General features: G+C 42.8%; 2 long non-coding RNA genes across 2 annotated transcripts in view; one reads left to right on the forward strand and one right to left on the reverse strand.

Annotated features, from left to right (window-relative positions):
• The window catches only part of LOC139458326 (uncharacterized), a 131,861-nt gene that overhangs the window by 15,040 nt on the left and 89,995 nt on the right, over window positions 1-26,826 (reverse strand). Inside the window, exon 5 of the long non-coding RNA XR_011652661.1 lies at window positions 4,500-4,884. This is a non-coding gene — a long non-coding RNA (uncharacterized lncRNA). The remainder of the gene's footprint in view (window positions 1-4,499; window positions 4,885-26,826) is intronic.
• Window positions 8,645-26,826, forward strand: part of LOC139458325 (uncharacterized) — a 139,926-nt gene continuing 121,744 nt past the window's right edge. Inside the window, exon 1 of the long non-coding RNA XR_011652660.1 lies at window positions 8,645-8,791. This is a non-coding gene — a long non-coding RNA (uncharacterized lncRNA). The remainder of the gene's footprint in view (window positions 8,792-26,826) is intronic.

Genomic DNA, 26,826 nt, shown 5'->3' on the forward strand with positions numbered 1-26,826 from the left:
ACTATTCTTCATCCAACATGACAGAACATATGGTGTCACTCTTGGTAGTTTAGGTAATACATTCATAACGCCATCATTGTCATGGAACTTGTAATGTCTTTTGTTTGGGCCGTTTTGTCCTTGATCCATTCTTAAAACATAAAACGAGAGAGTTCGTTTTTATGCCGCATTAAGCAGTATTCCAGCAATATCATGACGGGGGACAGACACCAAACATGGGGTCCACACATTGTATCCATGTGGGGAAACGAACCCGGGCATTTAACATTACGAACAAACGAACGCTAAAACCACTAAGCTACCCCACCAAACTCAAAGCATTCTGAACTGTTCAACAGAGAGTGAGTGAGGAAAAGAGGTTTAACTGCACTTTGAACAGTATTTCAGTTATATCACGGCGTGTCACCTTGATGTTGGGATGGTAGCCCGATACGTCGCAGGTCGTCACCACGTTTGTGAAACCTTCGGCGTGGTGTCAGTAAAATGTTTTTTATCAGGACGAAACGGGACTCGACTACATTTGGCTATCCGTCTCCAAACAGACTCGTGCCAAGCGTGGCGCAAATAACATTTGGTTTGAAACATCAAACATTCGTTGCATCAAAAGTGGGGTCATGATCCGGGCCACTTGGCAGCGTTATCAAGGTCGTTCACTCTTCACTCTATCCGTGAAGATCCGGGTTAGAATTGTGCTTCATCAACCAATGCAACGGGATCGGGTGGTCAGGCTCGTTGACTTGGTTGATGCATGTCATCGTATCCCAATTGCGTAGATCGATGGTCAATCACTGGAATGTCTGGTCCAGACTCAATTATGTACAGACGGCCGTTCTATACCTGGAATATTGCTAAGTGCAGACTTTTGGTAGAAGTGGAATTCACTAGCAATACATTCCTTCATATAATGAAACCTCGTTAATTCGGACGGTACTGTTCCCAGTTAAAGCGTCCAGACTAATGTCCCACTGTATAGCTTTTCGATCATCTGGTAACTCTCTTGTACGATGTAGATCTAGCGATAAATATTTACCGTAATTACAAAGAGACAATGCTCCAGTTTACTTGCTGTGATTACAACCTTTAAAGAAGATAGGCCAACAGTTCGGGGAGTTAAGCTCCTTGTAAGGCCTGCTTCCAGATTAAACATCCGGGAAACAAATCTGTTTGGATTTAACCACGTGACTATCTTCAGGACGAAAACCCAAAACACATACACGTCAGGTGTCAGATCTACAGGGATGTGATTTGCTTCCCGGATGAAGAAGAATATTAGAGTGTTCTTGGTACGCCGTAGCATTCTTCCAGTTATATCGTATTTTATCTAATAGGTGCCGGCCTCCAATAGGCGCCGGGTACGAAGCAAGGTACAACACAGTAAGCGCCTGGTATGTTACATTAAATTACTCCTCCCTGGAACAAATGAAAGCTTCGAATCGAAGGGTCCCGCATAAGCACTTCAGGTTGTTGAAAGAATTAGCGCCAGGGCGCTTACTAGAAAAAATACAGTATTTCTAAAACAAAACGTTTTCGAGTCTAGGCCATTTACAAACAAGTGGTTGATAGCACGATGAATGGTTGACAACATGGCGGTACCAGGGCATACATTGTGACCTGTGTGAGACTTGGGTGATGGGGATTTCTGCTGACCGGTATCCCCAACTGATTATACTTCATGTAGCATATCTGTTGGTTTAATGTTGTAAATAATACTGTAGCTTCATTTGCACCTCAACTGACTAAAATGACATTTACTTCACGTTTCTTGCTTCTTACTTCGGTTTTTTACATAACATCTTGGAACAACGTATTTTTTGTGACTGACGATTTCTTTATTTTGAACATTCTGAAGCATACATATTTATTTAAAGCGTTTTTGACAATTTCTTTCTCTTGATAAAATCCCAGTCGGGGTACGAATACACTGAAGTGTCACCGACCCCGCCACGGATCCATTAGGTCACATCTTACCTCTGGCATAGGTTGGTGGGGACCAAATGTAACCTTGAATCCCGACAGGCCCAACTTGTACAATAAATCACATACTAAAACATCTTTATCAACAAAATGATACTCCTGAAATATGTGATGTTTAACGTCACTTCTGTGAGATCATAACACGACAAAGGCCTTCATTGTTCTCCTGTGTCAAGGCAGAGGAATCGGCTGAACGATGTGAACGTGGGGAGGATTCCACACAACGTGTATCCTGTCAGGCTTGAAGCAAACTGCCATGTAAGTGTGATAACGACCAGCTCTATGTTGCGATCTAGGTAATAATTTATGTAACTATCTAAATAAAATGTTCCAAAGCATAAAGAGGCGATTCAGCGCACGGCGTGAACCTGTCGACATGCTAACTGAAAGACCGCACTCATCCCATGCGTTATGGTAAAGACTTCTGAGGAACTTAATGGATTCCTAATGCAGCTGGAACGGCGCAGGCGCCTGGTGTCGAAACCGCCATCGATGTCTGCCACTCTGCGCTTTTATGTATAACAGTGTATCCCTGTCCCTATACCATGGTTGGACCGATGATACAGCCCATATTAAACAGTAATGGAAGCCGCGATACAGAGCTGTTAGCGTGACGTAGTAAGGGTGTACATCGGTGTGAGGTACCAAGCATGTGGTGAGTGAGTAACTTGGTCTAGCGCCGGTCTAAAGAGTATATCATGTGTGTGTCAGATTGATGTGGGGGAATGCCCAGCGCGACAAGCGTTGTTGCGTCCATATCTATGCCAATGATTTTCCCCTTACGACATTGATGTTGATACCGACGTTTAAACACCGATGACGTTGATGCCGAAGTTTATAAACGATGACCTTGATGTAAACATGGATAACGTTGAAGCAGAAGTTTCTAAACGACGACCTTGATGTCAAATTTGAAATACCGATGACGTTGATGTCGAAGTTTAACATAAACGATCTGAATGTCGACATTTAAACACCAATGACGCTCATTGAGTTTTGTTAACGACGACCTTGATACCGACGTTTAAACACCGATTATTTATACCGTCGGTAAAACCAAGGTCGAGGTTGATTTATACACCGATGTCAATCAGGCAGAAGTTTAAACACCGATTACTTATACCGTCGTTAAAACCAAAGTCGAGGATGATTTATACACCTATGCCAATGAGACAGAAGTTTAAACACGTATCACGAAGATATCCCCGCTAACTTACAAAAGACGTTGATGCAGACGTTGATACCGATGTTAAATAAATACATGAACACTCAGGGTAATCCGCATATACTTTGTTTCTTGTCACCTATGTTTGAGGTAAGAGTTGTGAAAATGGATCGGGTTGTAAGGGTAGGTGACCTAGCTGTTCATTGTTCTAAAATGGTGTTGGTCGATGCTCATGCTTTCAGTCACTGGTTCCCTTGGTCCAGAATCGCATGTTTACAGGCCGTGTGATTTAAATACTTACTCCATGGTCTCCATGTCCATTTCTCTTTCAGTGTGCATATCTCGCTTTTACTCAACCGATTATTTACAGACTGTCGTCATATAGCTGGAATATTGGCGAGTGCGGCGTTAAACAAACACCAACCAACTAACATGTGCGCCTGTGTTCGAGATAAAGGGAGTTAACAGCTGTGCTCCTGAGTTCGAGATAAAGGGAGTTAACAGGCGAATGCTATACATTCTGGCTGTACAAAAGACTCATGCCAGCGTAACGATGATATAAACAGCTGATCTGGTTCCTACCCTGAGTTGAACACTGAAGATGCTCGCAATAAACTAAAGACTATTATGCCAGTCCTGTCACGTTAAAGTTCAACAACGTGATTTTATTTGCGACATGGTCAGGGAGCGCCGCCGGCTACAACGGAGTACAGTCGGTTACACTGAGTCAGCCGAAGACTAGAGGAACACTTTATACGTGCGTGGGTGAGTGGGTGTCATCGTGTGAACGTGTGAGTTGATATCTGTGCGACTGCGAAGGTTCGTGAGTAAGTGGGTGAGTAGCGAATGAGTGAGTGAAACGAGTGAGAGGGTGAGTGACAGAGGGATAGCGGGGTAACAAAGGACACCTTGTGATCGATAGTGAGAACAACGGTCACGTCATCGGCGTTGATGGCGTACTAAACTGTCAGGCCACTCTTTCGGTAAAATAATCCAGTAATTCACTATATACTCGTTTCTTAGACCTGACTGTTTAAAGTAACGAAACAGACCACCAGATATTTGACGATCATTGGAGACTCGCAGGGATTTTAATTTTTCATTTTGCATCAGGTTTTACGAAAAAACCATACATTTGTTTGCAGGAAATTTTGAAAAAATACCTGTTGTAAAAAAAAATAGGAAAGCGTTTGATGTTTTCGTTCAGGTCAGAAATGGAACGTTTTGAAGGCGAGGCTTAAGACATCTCGAGCTAGATTTTTGTAGCATTGATGAAAGCGTGTGATACACAACACATGAGAGTACAATATCCAAAGCACAAATTTTAAAGCGCAAGGTCCATTCTAAATCACAAAATTACCTTTTCTTGTGTTTTTCTCCATCTTGAATCAGCTAGGTCAAAGGTTGCCTCTCTGTTATGGAAAGGATAGGGTGAAGGTCACTTCTCCATCTCTGGCCAATCAGGGTGAAGGTCGCTTCTCCATCTCTGGCCAATCGGGGTGAAGGTCGCTTCTCCATCTCTGGCCAATCGGGGTGAAGGTCGCTTCTCCATCTCTTGCCAATCGGGGTGAAGGTCGCTTCATCATCTTCGATACGATAGGGCATAGATACCTTCTCTATCTTGGGGTGAATGTCGCTTCTCTCTCTTTGATTAGTAGGGCTTTATTTGTAGTCAGAGCGGATGAAGGTCGGTTCTCCATCTTGATTAAGACGGGTGAAGGTCTCTTCTCCATCCATTTTCACACCTGAAAAGGAATAATGGATAACGTATGAAATACATGCATGGGCCAGTCTCCTAGTTACCTTCATTTCACAGAATACGAACATTTGTTAGTGTTCAACCACAATTTTAACTGTTCCACCAGACCCATCAACATTTCACACCCCCAAAAACTGTTCAACACAACCGAACTATATTCCACCCCACCCTAAATTGTCCCGCTCCATCCAACTATATTCCACCCGACCCTTAACTGTTCCATCCGACCCTTAACTGTTCCACTCCACCCTTAATTGTTCCACCCCACCCTTAACTGTTCCACCCGACCCTTAACTGTTCCACCCGACCCTTAACTATTCCACCCGACCCTTAACTGTTCCACTCCACCCTTAATTGTTCCACCCCACCCTTAACTGTTCCACCCGACCCTTAACTGTTCCACCCGACCCTTAACTATTCCACCCGACCCTTAACTGTTCCACTCCACCCTTAATTGTTCCACCCCACCCTTAACTGTTCCACCCGACCCTTAACTGTTCCACCCCACCCTTAACTGTTCCAACCGACCCTTAACTGTTCCACTCCACCCTTAATTGTTCCACCCGACCCTTAACTGTTCCACCCCACCCGAAACTGTTCCACCCCCCTGAACTGTTCTACCCCACCCTAAACTGTTCCACCCCTCCCTAAACTGTTCCACCCCACCCTAAACTGTTCTACTCCATCCCGAAACTGTTCCACCCCACCCGAAACTGTTCCACCCCACCCTAAACTGTTCCACCCCATCCGAAACTGTTCCACCCCCCTGAACTGTTCCACCCCACCCTAAACTGTTCCACCCCTCCCTAAACTGGTCCACCCCTCTCTAAGCTGTTCCATCCCACGCTTAACTGTTCCACCCTTCCTAAACTGTTCCACCCCTTCCTAAACTGTTCCACTCCTTCCTAAACTGTTCCACCCCACCCTGAACTGTTCCATCCCACCCTGAACTGTACTGCCCCACCCTAAACTGTTCCACTCAACCCAACAATAGTCCACCCCACCCTAAACTGTTCCACAATACCAAATATATTCAACCTCATTCTAAACTTTTCCACCCCACCCGGCCTAGGCTTTGACGCCACCTCATCACATTCGTTGCATTAAATAGAACCACCCTGCTCAGCCTGTCCATAAAACATCCCTCTTAAGATAATTATCGTTTTCTTATTCCCAACAATACCCTTAACTCCGCTGTACATTCCCACCCCCAAATTACCAGTTCGTCAATACCGTATGTCTTTATACCCTAGTTGCTATCATTACTGATTATTTCAAACCCCAAATCTCTTATTTTTCCATCCAATCCTTCACCGTGAGAGCGACCGTAGATCAAAGATAGTGTTAATCCCAAAATGGAGACTTGCGCATGATCGCCCAGATCCAGAGTGCGACTGGAGGGAAGTGAACCTCCCTGATTAAAGAACAGGGGGCGCTGCTTGCCCTGGCCCCAAACTAGGACAGTCACCGACATGGTGACTTACTCACGTCTCTACCTGTCTGATTCCGGACTGTTTACACCTTCCACCAGAGGGCTACAGCTAAACCGTTACCAGCCCTGATCAGGGGTATATGTGCATATGTGGCATTAGCTTTCATGAAAAACAGCTGTGACACTTTGGTACTGGTAATTGAACTGCTCACTCAATCATGGCTGCAAAGGTTCATCATGGTCGGATATGTTCTTACTGCAACTTCAGTCCGGAAAAAGTGTTTTGAGCTTTGGATAAAATGGCGAATATGCTCATGAGACTTTCGCTGTGTTAAACACGGGTAAAGACAAATCATGATACATTCAGACCTGCGTACCAGGTGTAGTACTATGTGATATTGCTTAACTCACACGGTCAGCAAAATTAGCAAACAAAAGTTACCCTAAAAAGAAGTCACCTGAACGACAAGGTATGCCCTTACTTTCATAAGCTCAGTTCATGAGTGACCACCTGAAGAATATTCAATCGCCGTCACCATTACCGGTATCACACAAGTGATCGCATAGCATCATCAACGTCGTTACCTTCCTCCTCATCATCAAATAAGTGATAATTTACTTCATAATCATCATCATCGACGTCTCCGTCGTTCTCATCATCATCTTCGTCGTCATGATATAAACAACTTACATCATTATCGTCAGTCATTGTCACCCTCGTCGTCGTCATTATCATCCTCGTCATCATATAAGTGATAACTTAGATCATCAACTTCATTGTCACCGTCTTCATCGCCGTCGTCATCACACAAGAGATAACTTATATTATCATCACAGTCACTGTCATCATATAAGTGATAACTTTTGTCATCATCACCGACATCATCACTTCATCTGTTGTAGCCGGATTAGTGACACAGTCGTCATCGTCTCCACCATCATCATCAATCGCATCTCCGTCGGCTTAAAGATTGTAAGTAGTAGATGTACTTGGACATTATAGTATCCGTAATTTAGTAGCCATGTAGCAAGTTTGTTATAGTAGCGGTGAGTAGTTGTAGTAATCCAGCTGTATGACGGCGGTCTGTAAATAATCGCGTCTGGACCAGATAATCCAGTGATTGATATCAGCAACGAGCCACGCAATTGGGATATGACGACATGCATCACCCAAGTCAGCGAGCCTGACAACCCGATCACATCAGTCGCCTCTTACGACGAGCATGGCTTTCTGAACACCAAGTCCAACCCGATCTTCAAGGGTCAGCATCAATAGCAGCAGTAGTAGTAGTAGTAGTAGTGATAGTAGTAGTAGTAGTAGTAGTAGTAGTAGTAGTAGTAGTAGTAGTAGAAGCATTATTCTGATATATTATCATTATTGTTATTATCGCTAGTAGTAGTGGTAGTAGTTTAGTATGATCATCATACATTCCTGACACCGAAATCAGCCCATAGTACTAGGCCTATATCCTTATATCGTCCCCGAGGTGGTGACCGCGATACATTGCTTCACTCACGGAGTCGCCGCTGTCGTCATTCATGCCCACTTAGATTGCGAGTGTAGACACAAATAGACGCTCCGATCCATGCCAGAGAGCGGATCCTATATTTAGATCTAATTCAATGCTAATATATTGTCCCCGTCAAATCACTTCCGTTTAAGACACCTTAACAAAAGCCTTCACCTTAGCTGATGCGTTGGCAAAATCGAAATTCGCACCAAATATAGACCTGATGTCAGAATAAGTGTTTTTCTCTAATCTAGAGAGCTCTACACCAAAGGGAGACCACCCACGTAGCAGTCAGCTGATCGGGAAAGTCGAAACATCTAAAAATCAATATCTCCGATCAATGACATCGAACTGTGGGTGCTTGTGTAGGTATCGTCACGCATCATCCCCCGATAAGCCCACGCTCGCCGCTCTGCCATGAACGGCGAAATGTCATCGTGTTATTGTACAAACATCTTTAAATCGATAGTTCCTGACTCCAAGTTATTTTTTTAAAACCTGCTGCAGCTGCTAAAATGTAGTTAGGATTGATAAGACAGAAAAATCGCATCCTAAAGTCGACGTATCAGGGCCGTGGTGGAAAGTTCCCATGCATGATAGTCCAAATGACATGCAGTTGTTAAATCACCTGCATTTGGCCATGTATGTTGCGTCGCGTGAGATTGAAACAGGATGACGTCACAAGACAACAACCCATGCTCGTAGCTGCACATGAAGATACGTACCATACATGCTAGCCGTGCATGTTGCGTGCAGATGACCCGCTAATTTGCATATGACCTCTGCAAACCTGCTTTCGATGCACTGAGCATTGGGAGTGTGACGCTGTATACAGATTGTGTTTGGGAGTAGAGCGGTGTGTGTTATTCAAACCACGCCGCTCTATATTCAGGATATTTCATATAGGTGGATATACTTTACCGTAAGACTGCAATCAAGGAAGATGGCGGGTAGGTAGCCAATTGTCCTGGTTTTTTTCGTATTACATCATAGCTGTGCCGCTGCTGAGCCGTACGGTTACATAACCGACAACAAAACACGAAGGCAGGTTGCCTCGCCAGTCAGAGACAGGGCGTCTTGACCCAGAGAGGTAGTCTGTATTTCCCAGCCCCAGGGATCGATACGCCAGGCCCGGGGGTGGCGGTGGGGGGTGGGGTGGGAGAGTGTGCCGGTCACGCTGAACCTCACCCATGTTATTTAGTCATATATAGGATTATATTCTTTGGAATGCAGCCAGTTGGGCTAAAAAGTGTTCATGACACAGGCGAACGGAATTTGACAAGAGAAGATCCAACCGAAGAGCTCCTTGTATTCAGAAAGCCCCCATAACGTAATCACGCCTTGAGGGAAAGGACCGCTTGTCAGACAAACCCGTGTCGGCTATCAACCCCAAGCCCTAGACAGGTCTCATGCTGTCTCGTCAGTTGTCAAAACTAGGCTAAACTCACACATTCAAGCTATATGGTACATTTACACACATTATTATTTCTATTGTTTATTCCCCTTTACATGTAACAGTTGCGATAGGTCTTTAGTCTGTGACGAGTACACCTTATCGTCGCATCAGTTTTGATTGCAACGGGCGACGCGCCGCGCCTTCAGTATGGTGAGATTCACATTGGAAGGCCGACTCTCTGTTTACGCTGGCAAACGATTACATAATCAAACGCCATAACTGTCAGTCTCAATATTGCGCATGCGCAAAGGGTATTTAGGGTCATGGCCCTTTGGATCTGTCTGAGGGACACGTGACACGCTTTTCTCGCACAATTTCAAAGTCTCGTTCTATTTGCTAGGGTGGTTATTTGACAGTATAGTGTTGTATTTAGACTGCTGGGGTGATAGCAGTGTGACGTTAGCTAGTCAGTTGAAAGGAAGCGCTCAATTGAATCGCTCTTCCACTGGATAGAAAACTATAGCCTGCGTCGGCAATAGGCCACAAATACAATAACCACGACTGCACCAACTTGAAGATAACCACAAGTTTCAGAATTATAACTCATACCCCAGCACTGCCATTAATCCTCGCATTTCAACAAGTGGAACACTCGCAATACGATGATTATTTCCCCCCTGTCACCAGTTGTTAGGGCGGTCGCTTCATGCGTGGTGTCGTGGGCTCTCTCAACAAGCGCGTTCATTGCTTGTATTGTGTCCACCGCTCTACCTGCTTAACGAGCGTTGATGTAGGAGAGAATTTGGTTGCAAAGCGAAACACCCACTAGATCATATCAGCGAAATAAGCATCCATTAAAAGCATAAATCCTTCTAAACTAGCCTCCATTTCCAACAAACACGACTCTACAAGAAAGCCCTATCATCTGGACTGTAATTACAGTCATGAGCATTGTATAGTTTTTTCAAATGATCGTACACAAAGCGGCATTGTGCGACCTGTTATATTTGCCGGTAACTTCTAACATTCTCCGGTCGACGTCTTAAAGAGATTGTGAGAAAATGTCCCCCATGTAATCGCTAAGTGGTGTGAGCCAGTTAGCGTGAAGAATCCATTTTTTTTCAAGTCGAACATTTTCTTTCCTGACACCGCTATGGACACAGTGTTGACTATTTTACAGCGTCTGGTGCATATTGCATCTGGATGACCGTCTGTCAGAATGTCTGTAAATCAGTTTGCTTCCTTCTGTGTCTGTTTGCTTCCTTCCGTGTCTGTTTGCTTCCTTCCGTGTCTGTTTGCTTCCTTCTGAGTTTGTTTGCTTCTTTCCTGTGTCTGCTTCATTCTGTGTCTGGTTGCTTCTTCCTGTGTCTGTTTGCTTCCCTCTGTCTGTTTTTTCCTTCTTTGTTTGCTTCTTCCTGTGTCTGTTTGCCTCCTTCTGTGTCTGTTTGCCTCCTCCGTGTCTGTTTGCTTCTTTCTGTTTCTGATTGCTTCCTTCTGTATATGTGTGCTTCCTTCTGTGTTTGTTTGCTTCGTTCTATGTCTGTCTCTTCCTGTGTCTGTTAGCTTGTTTCTGTTTCTGTTTGCTTCCTTCCATCTGTTTGCTTCCTTCCGTGTCTGTTTGGTTCCTTCTGTGTCTGATTGCTTCCTTCTGTATATGTGTGCTTCCTTCTGTGTTTGTTTGCTTCGTTCTATGTCTGCCTCTTCCTGTGTCTGTTAGCTTGTTTCTGTTTCTGTTTGCTTCCTTCTGTGTCTGATTGCTTCCTTCTGTATATGTGTGCTTCCTTCTGTGTTTGTTTGCTTCGTTCTATGTCTGCGTCTTCCTTCTGTCTGTAAGCTTGTTTCTGTTTGCTTCCTTCTGTCTGTTTGCTTCCTTCTGTGTCTGGTTGCTTCCTTCTGTATATGTGTGCTTCCTTCTGTGTTTGTTTGCCTCGTTCTATGTCTGCCTCTTCCTGTGTCTGTTAGCTTGTTTCTGTTTCTGTTTGCTTCCTTCTGTGTCTGTTTGCTTCCTTCTGTGTCTGGTTGCCTCTTCCTGTGTCTGTTTGGTTCGTTCTGTGTGTCTTATCTTTTTTGAGCGTCTGTTTGCCTCTTTCTGTGTCTGTTTTCTTTACGTAATAATATGCTTCATTAGGTTATTCTGTGCAGCTTCTATCCAACAGTGTTTGATAAACTATCTGGGTGTCTGTTTCAACGATTGTCGCTGTCTGTTACAACGGACTACCTGGATATTTCTCTTTTTGCATGTCTGATTGTTTGTCTCATCTTGATTGTGATTCACTGTATAATTATCTGTCGGACTGACTGTCTTTTGTGTCTGCATTTGATTGTATATGTGTCTGTATCGGATACCACCCTGATTATGGCCATTCTCTCTCTGTCGTCTGGCTGAAGGTGGTTGTCAGTTTGGTCTTGTCTATTCGTCTTGTCCCGTCCGTCTGTGTCAGCTTCTGTGTGCTGTCCCTGACAACGATTTTTCATTCACTCACTCTTATTCTCTTTTTCTGTTTTTTTTTTATCTGTTTCTCTTTTTTCTGTCTATCTTTCTGTCTGCCTGTCCTTTTATATCTGGTATGTCGTTTTCTGCCTACCTGGTCTCTAGTTGTCTGTATCTATCTTTTACTATCTCCACCTGACGGTCTCTTTCTGTCTGTCACTGTCTGTTTTGCCTATTTCTATCGGATTGTCTGCGTCTCTCGGCAATTCTCAGTCCCTGTCTCTTTCAGTGTGTCACAATCTGATTGTCTGTGTAATTGTCAACGCGCCCAAGACCGATGGCCATGGAAATATAGGTGACAAAGCCTATCCATAGAAGTCACGTGTCTAACCCTGTGTAAATTCAGCTGTACACACCCACCCCAAGCAAAGGATAAACGACAACAACAACCCATAAAAATGCACAGTCATTTACACACAACATGAAGAACTCCGCTCAAAAGCTTCTGACAGCTCTCAAACAAGAAAACCCTTGTCACGATCAGTCTTGACCTTTTCAAAGTCACAACTTATAGTGGTAAGACTGAACATGCCCATTCCTTTCACTACTGCCAGCAGTAACAGTTTCAAATCTGGGGGATTGCCAGAGTATAAACTCGAGGGGAAAGCCAGAATATCAGTATCAAGTTCAGGCTAAAGGCTTGTTTGTTTACACAGATAATGCGTAGAGTGTCAACTTCAGGGGAAAGGCTATATAGGAGTATCAAATCAGAAGGGAAGCCTATAGAGTATCCAAAAAGGTGAAAGAATAAAGGTTCAAATCAGGGAAAAGCTAAAGAGTATGAAGTCCAGGGGAAAGACTGCAGGGTATCAAATTAGGGGAAAGACTGTCGAGTATCAAATCAGGAAAGGCTTACAATATCAAATCGGGGGAAGGCTACACTAACAAGTCTAGAGTGAAGGCAAAAGAGTATAGGGCTAGAGAATCACATCAGGGGAAAGGTTAAAGAATCATCAGAGGAAATGCTACAGTAGCAAATATCACAACTATAATGGAAAAAAACCACTCATTATGGAAGATCATTTCGACTTGATATGTACACCCTCATGATGTTGTTGAGAGATTCATGTTCCTGACGACAGTAATTCAGACGTTTTAATATTACATCTTTATAAGGTTCACGACAGTTCTCAACTGTGTTATAATATTTTTGGTTTAATGTCCATCAAAATATAAGCCATTTCGTATTCCATCTGAGGTCATATAAAATTCCAAATGTCAAGAAATATGAAGTTGTTCGCGTGTATATATAAACACTCATACAAAGGTTGTCAGCACCAGCTTAAGATAGCTTCTCTCATCGGAATGAGAGTGGAACAAACAGGATTAACGGTGAGAAAATGAGGCTGCAACGAATGCTGGATCCTTGGACTGGTCTCACTTTGCACCCCGTGGAAGCTCCGTTCCTCGTGGATTAACACACGAGCAGCGTGGAGGATGAAGCGGTGTTTGATTGCATTAAATCGACAAGTGATCATATCATAAGAAGAGCGCGTTATGGCAGTTTAGAACTGATTGCAGCGCATCCGTCAGCTGATCACGAGATCGCGGCGTACACGGGACCTTAGCGAGAACTCCGCTAACGCGCGCTGGTAGAGATATTTGTACGTCTCGACGTCTGGGCAATATCCGTGGCGATTAGTTTCATATTTAGACGGCTTTTACGCAGTCAGTTGTGCTGTTAGGGCAATCTTGGGAATATCATTGAACCAATACGTAACTAAGTTGCATAGCTTCAGACAAGCGGAGTCAATTTAGTGCGGTCAATGGCTGTTTGATTGAATATTTTCGTATTTTATTCGAAAACATTTATCAGGATGTCCAAACAGAGCCATTTTATCGCCACTTGCATCTCATCCTATGATTGATTAGTATGTCCGCCTGGAAGAGGCTACTTTCTCGCGTACATTCACTGAGCTGTAGAGCCATTTTATGGACAACAATGGTTATCCTAAAACCTGGACATGACATGGATGGTTACATCATTGATACCTGGAGGATTTATGAACACTCGTTTGGGGCCAGTATCTATATTTGTGTGTCGCACACTCTGGTTAATCATCTTCATCGACAGGTTGAAGATATCGTATCAGAACTTGAATATATGTCAACATTATGTTATGGAATTACTATTGTTAAGTGCAAGCCGTTATTCAAACTTACGACATTGTTGGGTGGTAGGGTAATTTGGGATCTAAAGCTTTCGCTCGTCACGCGGAATATCCGTTTTGGATCCGCAGAATGGCATTCCCCACCCACAACACACTTCGTACTGATGTGTGATAAGGTGGGAGTGGCAGCATGGTAAGACAACAGGTGAAACAGCCAGTGAAAATAAGGGGAAAGCCAGAGTATCAAACCGGGGGAAAGCCAGAGTATCAAACCAGGGGAAAGCCAGAGTATCAAATCTGTGGATTGCTAGATTATCAAATCAAATGCCAGAGTATCAAAGTCTGGGGCCAGAGTTTCTGAAAGGAGTGACATGCCCAAAAATATTTGAAATTGTACTGACATTTCAAATAGACGCTCGGTATAATTGCCGAGAGAAGCAACCGGCAGATCAAACATTTAAGTGTTTATAATCCTGCAAAAACAGGGAACACAACTCCGACGGATACACGCTGTTAATGTCGTAGCTGATACGACAGGGAATTGTGTGAGTGAATGCTGGGAGTAAGAGAAGGTTGGGGGCTGGGTGGTAGGAAGGGTGGCTGAGTTAGTGATTTGGCTTGTGAGCAATTGGGTGGGTGAATGAGTGAGGCTGTGGGCAGACATTGAATGTTGACGAAAGCAAACTATTTATGTGGTAAGCGAAGGTCTGAGATCGAATCCCCCCATGGGTACAATCTGAGAAGCCCCGGGCGAACTCGTAATGGGTCTAAGCCTACGCTAAAAGTGGCGTACAAGCATTTACTGAAGCAAGACATTCAAACAATCTTGACTTTTCGAGGCGGCCTTCATTCTGGCCAATTAACAGTCATTTCACGTTTTATCCGGAAGTCATTCCAAAATGTTTGTTTGACAACGCCTTCAGGATATTCCTGACATCTCCTTCGGGACATTACTGGCATCTCCTTCAGGACATTAATGGCAACACGTTCGGGACATTAATAACAACGCCTTCATTACAATAATACCTATGCCTTCGGGACATTAATGACAACACGCTCGGGACATTAATGACAACGCCTTCGGGACATTAATGACGACACGTTTGGGACATTAATAGCAACGCCTTCATGACAATAATACCTATGCCTTCGGGACATTAATAACAACACGTTCGGGACATTAATGACAACGCCTTCGGGACATTAATAACAACGCCTTCATGACATTAGTAACAATGTCTTCGGGACATTAATGACAACACTTTCGGGACATTAATGACAACACGTTCGGGACATTAATGACAACACGTTCGGGACATTAATAACAACGCCTCCATGACATTAGTAACAATGCCTTCGGGACATTAATGACAACACGTTCGGGACATTAATGACAACGCCTTCATGACATTAATAACAATGCCTTCGGGACATTCATGACAACACATTCGGGACATTAATGACAACACGTTCGGGACATTAATAACAACGCCTTCATGACAATAATAACTATGCGTTCGGGACATTAATGACAACACGTTCGGGACATAAATAACAACGCCTTCATGACATTAATAACAATGCCTTCGGGACATTCATGACAACACGTTCGGGACATTTATGACAACGCCTTCGGAACTTTAATAACAACGCCTTCATGACATTAGTAACAATGCCTTCGGGACATTCATGACAACACATTCGGGACATTAATGACAACACGTTCGGGACATTAATAACAACGCCTTCATGACAATAATAACTATGCGTTCGGGACATTAATGACAACACGTTCGGGACATTAATAACAACGCCTTCATGACATTAGTAACAATGCCTTCGGGAAATTAATGACAACATGTACGGGACATTTATGACAACGCCTTCGGGACTTTAATAACAACGCCTTCATGACATTAGTAACAATGCCTTCGGGACATTAATGACAACATGTTCGGGACATTTATAACAACGCCTTCATGACAATAATAACTATGCCTTCGGGACATTTATAACAACGCCTTCATGACATTAGTAACAATGTCTTCGGGACATTAATGACAACACTTTCGGGACATTAATGACAACACTTTCGGGACATTAGTAACAATGCCTTCGGGACATTCATGACAACACGTTAGGGACATTAATAACAACGCCTTCATGACAATAATAACTATGCCTTCGGGACATTAATGACAACACGTTCGGGACATTAATGACAACGCCTTCATGACATTAATAACAATGCCTTCGGGACATTAATGACAACGCCTTCATGACAATAATAACTATGTGTTCGGGAAATTAATGACAACACGTTCGGGACATTAATAACAACGCCATCATGACATTAGTAATAATGCCTTCGGGACATTAATGACAACGACTTCGGGATATCAATAACAACGCCTTCATGACAATAATAACCATGCTTTCGGGACATTCATGACAACACGTTCGGGACATTAATGACAACGCCTTCGGGACTTTAATAACAACGCCTTCATGACATTGGTAACAATGCCTTCGGGACATTAATGACACGTTCTGGACATTAATAACAACGACTTCATGACAATAATAACTATGCCTTCGGGACATTAATGACAACACGTTCGGGACATTAATGACAACGCCTTCGGGACATTAATAACAACGCCTTCATGACATTAGTAACAATGCCTTCGGGACATTAATGACAAATCGTTCGGGACATTAATAACAACGCCTTCATGACATTAGTAACAATGCCTTCGGGACATTAATGACAACGACTTCGGGATATCAATAACAACGCCTTCATGACAATAATAACCATGCCTTCGGGACATTCATGACAACACGTTCGGGACATTAATGACAACGCCTTCGGGACTTTAATAACAACGCCTTCATGATATTGGTAACAATGCCTTCGGGACATTAATGACACGTTCTGGATATTAATAACAACGACTTCATGACATTAGTAACAATGCCTTCGGGACATTAATGACAACACGTTTGGGACATTAATGACAACACGTTCGGGACATTAATGACAACGCCTTCGGGACATTAGTCACAACGCCTTCATGACATTAGTAACAACGCCTTCATGACATTAGTAACAACGCCTTCATGACATTAGTAACAATGCCTTCATGACATTAGTAACAACGTCTTCATGACATTAGTAACAACGCCTTCATGACATTAGTAACAACGCCTTCATGACATTAGTAACAACGCCTTCATGACATTAGTAACAACGCCTTCATGACATTAATAACCATGCCTTCATGACAATAATGACTATGCCATCGGGACATTAATGACAATGCCTTTATGACATTAATGACAACGCCTTCATGACATTAGTAACAATGCCTTCATGACATTAGTAACCATGCCTTCATGACATTAGTAACAACGCCTTCATGACATTAATAACAACGCCTTCATGACAATAATAACTATGCCATCGGGACATTAATGACAACGCCTTTATGACATTAATGACAACGTCTTCATGACATTAGTAACAACGCCTTCATGACATTAGTAACAACACGTTCGGGACATTAATAACAACGCCTTCATGACAATAATAACTATGCCATCGGGACATTAATGACAACATGTTCGGGATATTAATGACAACGACTTCGGGACATTAATAACAACGCCTTCATGACATTAGTAACAATGCCTTCGGGACATTCATGACAACACGTTAGGGACATTAATAACAACGCCTTCATGACAATAATAACTATGCCTTCGGGACATTAATGACAACACGTTCGGGACATAAATGACAAAGCCTTCGGGACATTAATAACATCGCCTTCTTGACAATAATAACAATGCATTCGAGACCTTAATGACAACACGTTCGGGACATAAATGACAACGCCTTCGGGACATTAATAACAACACCTTCATGACAATAATAACAATGCATTCGAGACCTTAATGACAACACGTTTGGGACATTAATGACAACACGTTCGGGACATTAATGACAACGCCTTCATGACAATAATAACAATGCATTCGAGACCTTAATGACAACACGTTCAGGACATTAACGACAACTCCTTCGGGACATTAATGACAACGCCTTTGTGACATTAATGAAAACGCCTTCATGGTATATGATATTAATAACAATGCCTTCGGGACATTAATGACAACATCTTCATGACAATAATAACAATGCCTTCGAGACTTTGATGACAACACGTTCAGGACATTAATGATAACTCCTTCGGGACATTAATGACAACGCCTGGAATTGAAAGGAAATTGTCAATAAATTGTGGTTGCAGTTCCGTTTTAAGGAACATGTGAACATATACCATCGTATGCAAAATAGCGTTAATGTCATTATAATGAAAAATTAAAATGTTTTAGTAAATAATGACAATACTCCATGAACTGTGATCGTGTCACATCATTCGTACATGATGCATACCTCATTTAAATTGTATAACGCTGCTGCATTCGTAAATGTGCAATGCATGAAAGTTCATTCTATTCCAGATCCCCGTAGTCTCAGAATAGAATAATGTCCTGTCATGCAACGCCACAGCCGTTGTCCGCATCTACATACACGACGGCCTCATCTTGACGGCATGGTCAAATCATTTTCGCACTTTTTCGTGGGTTCTTTTTGACAGCGGCGACAGCGCGACCAGCCCCCGCGGCTCTGTCGGGCCTTGTTCAAATAAAACTCAGGTTGTTTAAAAAGCCATTAATTCCGATGTGATATTTTGTTTGTTTTCTAAACGTTGAGGCATGAAGGGAATATGTCTATTTCATACACGTTACCTTACATACGTCACCAAGATACTGGTGGTCTATAAGACCTATATAGTTTCTCATCCGCGTGGTTTTACATTACAATCGAATGACACACAGCTTGCTCAACCTCATCTCTGTTGGTATCACTAGTTTCACTGATTAACGTTGCTATCACATTACATATACTTTCTGTTTTACAAAAGCTTTTTCCAAAGTCTCCTGTCATGATGTACGGAGGGATAATTTGATATTCGGTAAAAGGGTATAATGCAATAATTATGATTTCTCAATGACTTGTTTCTACATGACTTCTATAATGCCGATGACTTATTTTACGTAGGTAACGTATGGTACGTAAAGGGCGGGTCAGAATGCATCTGAAACTACACTTTCATGGAAATAATAAATCGCAAGTGCTTCTGTAGCAGTTCCTTGGCTAACCAAGAATTCTTTTCATCACCAAATCAAGACCACGCCCTCTAAAGGGCTACTGTTACCTGATTGGCGGATAATAGAATGGACGGGGCTCGTGTTGCATTAATGCGCTGAATGACGTCTTTGATTCCGTAAGGTCGTTTGATTTTAGCTTTAATGTTTGAAAAGGCAGTCTGTGAAGTTATTATTGCTGACTTACATTTCTACTGTAGGCATACGCGACTATGCTTGTCGTAAGAGGCGACTATGCTTGCCGTAAGAGGCGACTATGCTTGTCGTAAGAGGCGACTCACAGGATCGGGTGGTTAGGCTCACTGACTTGGTTGATGCATTGTATCCCAATTACGTAGATAGATGCTCATGATTTCAATCACTGGGTTATGTAGCCCGGGCATATTAAACCCCTTTATTGTCTCTTTCATATACACAGGGTATACACCTGGTATACACAACTGGTGTTAAGTTATACAGGGGGAAGGGATATATCGATTTAGGCAGTATTTATATCTCTTCATTCAATCTTCCAGTTTGACATGTATAATGAAATTGGAACAATTAAAATGATGTAATATAATAGTAACTTGAAATGACTTCTTATAGATTCAATATGCTTACAATCTTCACAGCATCTCACTTACATTAAAAAGACATTTCGAAAATTGATCTTAAGACGTCAAAGGTTGTATCGAACTGCGCCCTGTCTCCAGCCAGTTCACAGACCTTTTTGACAAAAACGTATGGTCCAAGACTGACAGTCGATTAAAATGTCATTTCACACCATGAGGGTGTTAAAACCAATCTCTTTGATACCAGTACACGTTAAATCACATGATTTCCACGTCCATAACGAGGGCTAACCCGTCTCAGTGCCATTCCTCAGTCAACGACCTTCCGTGCCGTAACCGTTGAAGTCTAGCGAGTTACTCAACCAAAATGAGCAAATATTTCATTGTAATTTTCTAGTTGTCACTAGTCGACCGGAAGACAGAACTGTTTTTCAGCGGCATGGGGCCCTTGCCAATATATTTAGCCAAAAACGTCGGCGACTTTGATATGACGTGGGGCTGTTTGGAAGCAGATGAACTGCGCGAGACTTTCTGATATTTGAACATTTGAACTGAAGAGAGGACGACATGGCCTTCTCCTTTACTATAGGCAGTATATAACGGTGTCCTATACACACTATACACCCGTGGTCTACATACACTATACACCCGTGTCCTACATTCGCTGTACACCCGTGTCCTACATACACTGTACACCCGTGTCCTACATTCGCTGTACATCTATGTCCTACATACACTATACATCCATGTCCTACATACACTATACATCCGTGCCCTACATTCGCTGTACACTCGTGTCCTACATACACTATACACACGTGTCCTACATTCGCTGTACACCCGTGTCCTACATACACTATACACCCGTGTCCTACATACACTATACATCTATGTCCTACATACACTATACATCCATGTCCTACATACACTGTACACCCGTGTCCTACATTCGCTGTACACTCGTGTCCTACATACACTATACACCCGTGTCCTACATTCGCTGTACACCCGTGTCCTACATACACTATACACCCGTGTCCTACATACACTATACATCTATGTCCTACATACACTATACATCCATGTCCTACATACACTGTACACCCGTGTCCTACATTCGCTGTACACCCGTGTCCTACATTCGCTGTACACCCGTGTCCTACATACACTATACACCCGTGTCCTACATACACTATACATCTATGTCCTACATACACTATACATCCATGTCCTACATACACTGTACACCCGTGTCCTACATTCGCTGTACACTCGTGTCCTACATACACTATACACCCGTGTCCTACATTCGCTGTACACCCGTGTCCTACATACACTATACACCCGTGTCCTACATACACTATACATCTATGTCCTACATACACTATACATCCATGTCCTACATACACTGTACACCCGTGTCCTACATTCGCTGTACACCCGTGTCCTACATACACTGTACACCCGTGTCCTACATTCGCTGTACACCCGTGTCCTACATACACTGTACACCCGTTTCCTACATACACTATACACCCGTGTCCTACATACACTATACATCCATGTCCTACATACACTATACATCCATGTCCTACATACACTATACATCCATGTCCTACATACAGTATACATCCATGTCCTACATACACTATACATCCATGTCCTACATACACTATACATCCATGTCCTACATACACTATACATCCATGTCCTACATACACTATACATCCATGTCCTACATACACTATACATCCATGTCCTACATACACTATACATCCATGTCCTACATACACTATACATCCATGTCCTACATACAGTATACACCCGTGTCCTACATTCGCTGTACACCCGTGTCCTACATACACTATACATCCATGTCCTACATACAGTATACACCCGTGTTCTACATACACTATACACCCGTGTCCTACATACACTATACATCCATGTCCTACATACACTATACACCCGTGTCCTACATACACTATACACCCGTGTCCTACATACACTATACATCCATGTCCTACATACACTATACACCCGTGTCCTACATACACTATACACCCGTGTCCTACATACACTATACATCCATGTCCTACATACACTATACACCCGTGTCCTACATACACTATACACCCGTGTCCTACATACACTATACACCCGTGTCCTACATAAACTATACATCCATGTCCTACATACACTATACACCCGTGTCCTACATACACTATACACCCGTGTCCTACATACACTATACACCCGTGTCCTACATACACTATACACCCGTGTCCTACATTCGCTGTACAGTCGTGTCCTACATACACTATACACCCATGTCCTACATACACTGTACACCCATGTCCTACATACACTATACACCCATGTCCTACATACACTATACACCCGTGTGCTACACACACTATACACCCGTGTGCTACACACACTATACACCCATGTCCTACATACACTATACACCCGTGTTATACATACACTATACACCCGTGTTCTACATACACTATACACCCGTGTGCTACACACACTATACACCCATGTCCTACATACACTGTACACCCATGTCCTACATACACTGTACACCCGTGTTCTACATACACTATACACCCGTGTGCTACACACACTATACACCCATGTCCTACATACACTGTACACCCATGTCCTACATACACTGTACACCCGTGTCCTACATACACTATACACCCGTGTACTACATACACTGTAACGTCGCTATATAAGTGCAATAATCTTGGACGCGACGTTAAACCCCCTTTCACCTCACCTCACCACATACACTGTACACCCGTGTACTACATACACTATACACCTGTGTACTACATACACTATACACCCGTGTACTACATACACTATACACCCGTGTACTACATACACTATACACCTGTGTACTACATACACTATACACCCGTGTACTACATACACTATATACCCGTGTACTACATACACTATACACCCGTGTACTACATACACTATACACCCGTGTACTACATACACTATACACCTGTGTACTACATACACTATACACCCGTGTACTACATACACTATACACCCCCGTACTACATACACTATACACCTGTGTACTACATACACTATACACCCGTGTACTACATACACTATACACCCGTGTCCTACATACACTATACACCCGTGTACTACATACACTATACACCAGTGTATTAGATACACTATACACCCGTGTCCTACATACACTATATACCCGTGTACTACATACACGTGTCCTACGTACACTCTATACTTGTGTCGTACATACACTATACACGTGTCCTACATACACTCTATACTTGTGTCGTACATACACGATACAACTATATCGTTCGTACACTGCACGCCTGTATCGTTCATACACTGCACACCTGTATCGTTCATACACTACACACCTGTATCGTCCATACACTGCACACCTGTATCGTTCATACACTGCAAGCCTGTATTGTTCATACACTGCACACCTGTATCGTTCATACACTGCACACCTGTATCGTTCATACACTGCACACCTGTATCGTTCATACACTGCACACCTGTATCGTTCATACACTGCACACCTGTATCGTTCATGCACTGCACACCTGTATCGTTCATACACAGCACGCCTGTATCGTTCATACACTGCACACCTTTATCGTTCATACACTGCACACCTGTATCGTTCGTACACTACACACCTGTATCGTTCATACACTGCACACCTTTGAAGCAATACAATGCAGCAATATATGTGGACATTATTATCAATTGACTCATGATTTGGTGGGCGAAATGTCAGAAGGGATAGACGGGATAGGAGCACTGTCGTTGCATTACGATACAATGCAGCGACATACTACGGCATGAGTACATGTAGTTGTGATGCCGTATGTGGGTTCGGGGGTCGCCCTGACTAGGTTTCTAGGTTTGTAAGCATCGTAGACGTGCTCTCCAACATGGTGAACGTGTAGAACCTGCATGGTTACAGAAAACCAAAACAAACAGTCATTGAAACTTGTTTCATTATAAGACCTGGTCACATCCTTGACCTGTCAAACACTTCGTTCACCAAAGCGGCAATTGTCGATGACCTGTTCCTCTTTGGGCATCGACTTGATATAACTGAAATAATGTTAAAAGCGGCGTCAGACCAAACGTACTGACTGTAATGACAAAGCCTTGTGAGATTACTTTTGACGGAGCTTCGACAGCAACGTTCGGCCCAATTTAACCACCTGGGCCATTTACAGAGAAACCATTTTTTCTACCAGCTACGATGGAGCTACATGCGGGTCACGTGATTTCAAAGCATGCACAGTGTCACCTATCGGTAAAATTCACACTTCGTGCGCGTGCTTTAAATTTGAAGGAAAGGTGCTGACATCACACGTGCATGTGGACATGAAAGACACTCGTTCTATCTGCAGCAGTTCGCAAGCTGCTAGATAGAAATGTGGTTCGCATTGTCGGAATCGTAAGGAGTCACGTGTTCAAAATGAATCACTTGGTATACTATTAACCACGTGACTTTGGAGGAGATTGTAACCATATGCGTTATATTCAACATAAAAAATAAGTAGCCTATCTCACAGTCCCTAAACCACATTGTTTTCCCATTCACCAAGCCCTTACTTTATGCTGAAGCCTTAAATGAAGCAAGTCTTGATTTTTAACACCGGGGCTTATTTGCACTTTCATCTTTTCTGTTTAAATATTTGCGTATTTCTATCAAAATTATTTACATTCAGGGACTAAGCGGAGTCTAAAACACTAGTTACGAGTGATTTGAATGGACTGAATTTTTGATAATTGTCTAATGGAGTATTGGAGGTGAAATACAAGCGCCCAAGGTTGTAAACATATAAGGCGTGGAACCTCAAACCTCAAATATTACCAGTCACCCCCATACCAAATATTTAAAAACGTTAAACGTTTCATAAAAACACATGCCTTTTCCCCATGTCATATAACAGCCAAACCCCGTTGTCTCGAATTCCCCGTTATATCGAACTCACAGTTCGGCCCCGACTAGTTCAGATAGTAATAAGGTCGAGTCAGATGAATCAAACCCCGGATAAGTCGAAACTTTTCTCTCGTCCCCAAGGAGTTCGAGACAACAGGTTCAACTGCATATAAATAGGATAACAATGGCGAAATTCATTTCACATAACATATTCGTTAAATGTTGTAAATAAATGGTATCCAAACACTTTTTGATGTTTATCATGCGACGGGAAACACAGCGAGACGGATACTACTGATTGGCTCATACCAATGGCTCATGACTGTTCTGATGACTGTCGTATGCTGGTGAAAGCATGCATTGCTCTCGACATTTCTGACTTTGTCATTTCAGTATATGCTAATTGTGGCAAAATAAATCTTGAGAAAAATATAGAGAGGACCGCCATAGAGAACGCGTTGACAGTGATACTAAACTCTGACAAGGTGATTGACTCGCTTATGAATATTCAAATGTCTGTCTATCTCATGAATGTTCAATGAGGTACACAGCTGAGAGAACTAGGTGTTTCTTCGAGTATTGCAGTTTGCTTCAATTGGAATAAGCCCCGTGAAGATTCGGCCTAGAATTAGTCTTAAGCAACCATTACTTGTCGTAAGAGGCGACTGACGGGATCGAGTGATACATGTCATCGCATCATGACATCAATCACTTGATTGTCTGGCCCAGACAATTATTTATAGACCACCGTCATATAGCTGGAATATTGCTGAGTGCGGCGTTAAACAAACAAACCAACATATGGCATGAGCTTATGTCCACACATGATAATGACGCCAATGTCCCACTTATTAAAGGCCCAAGAACTGGTATATTCCCGGCTAACTGTATATCCAGGTGACCAGCTGTGATGTATTCCCGGCTAACTGTATATCCAGGTGACCAGCTGTGATGTATTCCCGGCTAACTGTATATCCAGGTGACCAGCTGTGATGTATTCCCGGCTAACTGTATATCCAGGTGACCAGCTGTGATGTATTCCCGGCTAACTGTATATCCAGGTGACCAGCCGTGGTGTATTCCCGGCCAACTGTATATCCAGGTGACCAGCTGTGGTGTATTCCCGGCCAACTGTATATCCAGGTGACCAGCTGTGGTGTATTCCCGGCTAACTGTATATCCAAGTCGCCAACTGTGGTATATTCCCCGATAGATGTATATCCAGGTCACCAGATGTGGTATATATCCGGATAACTGTATGTCCAGGTAGCTAGCTGTGCATGGTATATTCCCAGTTAACATATATCCAGGTCACCAGCTGTGGTATGTTCCCGAATAACTATATATCCAGGTCCCAGATGACTGTATATTCCGAGATAATTATACACACACACACACACACACACACACACACACACACACACACACACACACACACACACACATATATATATATATATATATAGCTGAAAGAGCAAGGCGAAGGGTAGATATGTATACTATTGATAACCTTGTGTTACCCACGTAGTATTACGTTAATAGGTGCTATATCATGTTGGTTTTGTCAACAATTCTCAAATACCCAGATTGTTACAAAAAACACTTCTGCACTGTGCTTCTCGTGAATGTCCACAGTACTGATACAACGGACGTAATCACTGGAACTATAGATATGGTAAGCTAGTTCTCCGTACAACATCCATGACGTATACGTCTTCTCCGAACTAAAACAATACGACATCTACTCATAGCAAGTTATTCGGGAGTTGGTGGCCGATGTTTCATTTTAAATGTCCACTATGTCTTGTTATGAAATGTCATCGCAGATTTACTGATGAATTCGTACCCTGGGACAAGCGCGACTTATCACTCCCTCAGTCTGCGATGAATATACAGTGATCAATTCCCACAGGTGTTGTGTTATACTAAGTGATAAACTGTTTCATCAGCATCATTGATGCTTTTTCTTGTTTCGCTAAAAAATAAGGACTAGTGTCTCCACTGATAAACCGCCCGCCACATCTGAAGGGAGCAATTCTTCAAATGAGAATAATATTGAAAGGGAGAAGTATTTTACACGCGAAAAAGACATTGATAAAATTAGCAAGTTAAAATAAGTGTTCATTTGAGAACGTTTTTTAATCATAAAAACAACAATTGATTGTTTGGTTATCGCGGACTTTACCGGGGAGATATGAACATAAAAAAGAATTCTGG

This window comes from Haliotis cracherodii, unplaced genomic scaffold (genome assembly GCF_022045235.1).
Source record: "Haliotis cracherodii isolate W230 unplaced genomic scaffold, xgHalCrac1.p SCAF_12, whole genome shotgun sequence".
In the NCBI taxonomy this organism is placed as follows: domain Eukaryota; kingdom Metazoa; phylum Mollusca; class Gastropoda; order Lepetellida; family Haliotidae; genus Haliotis; species Haliotis cracherodii.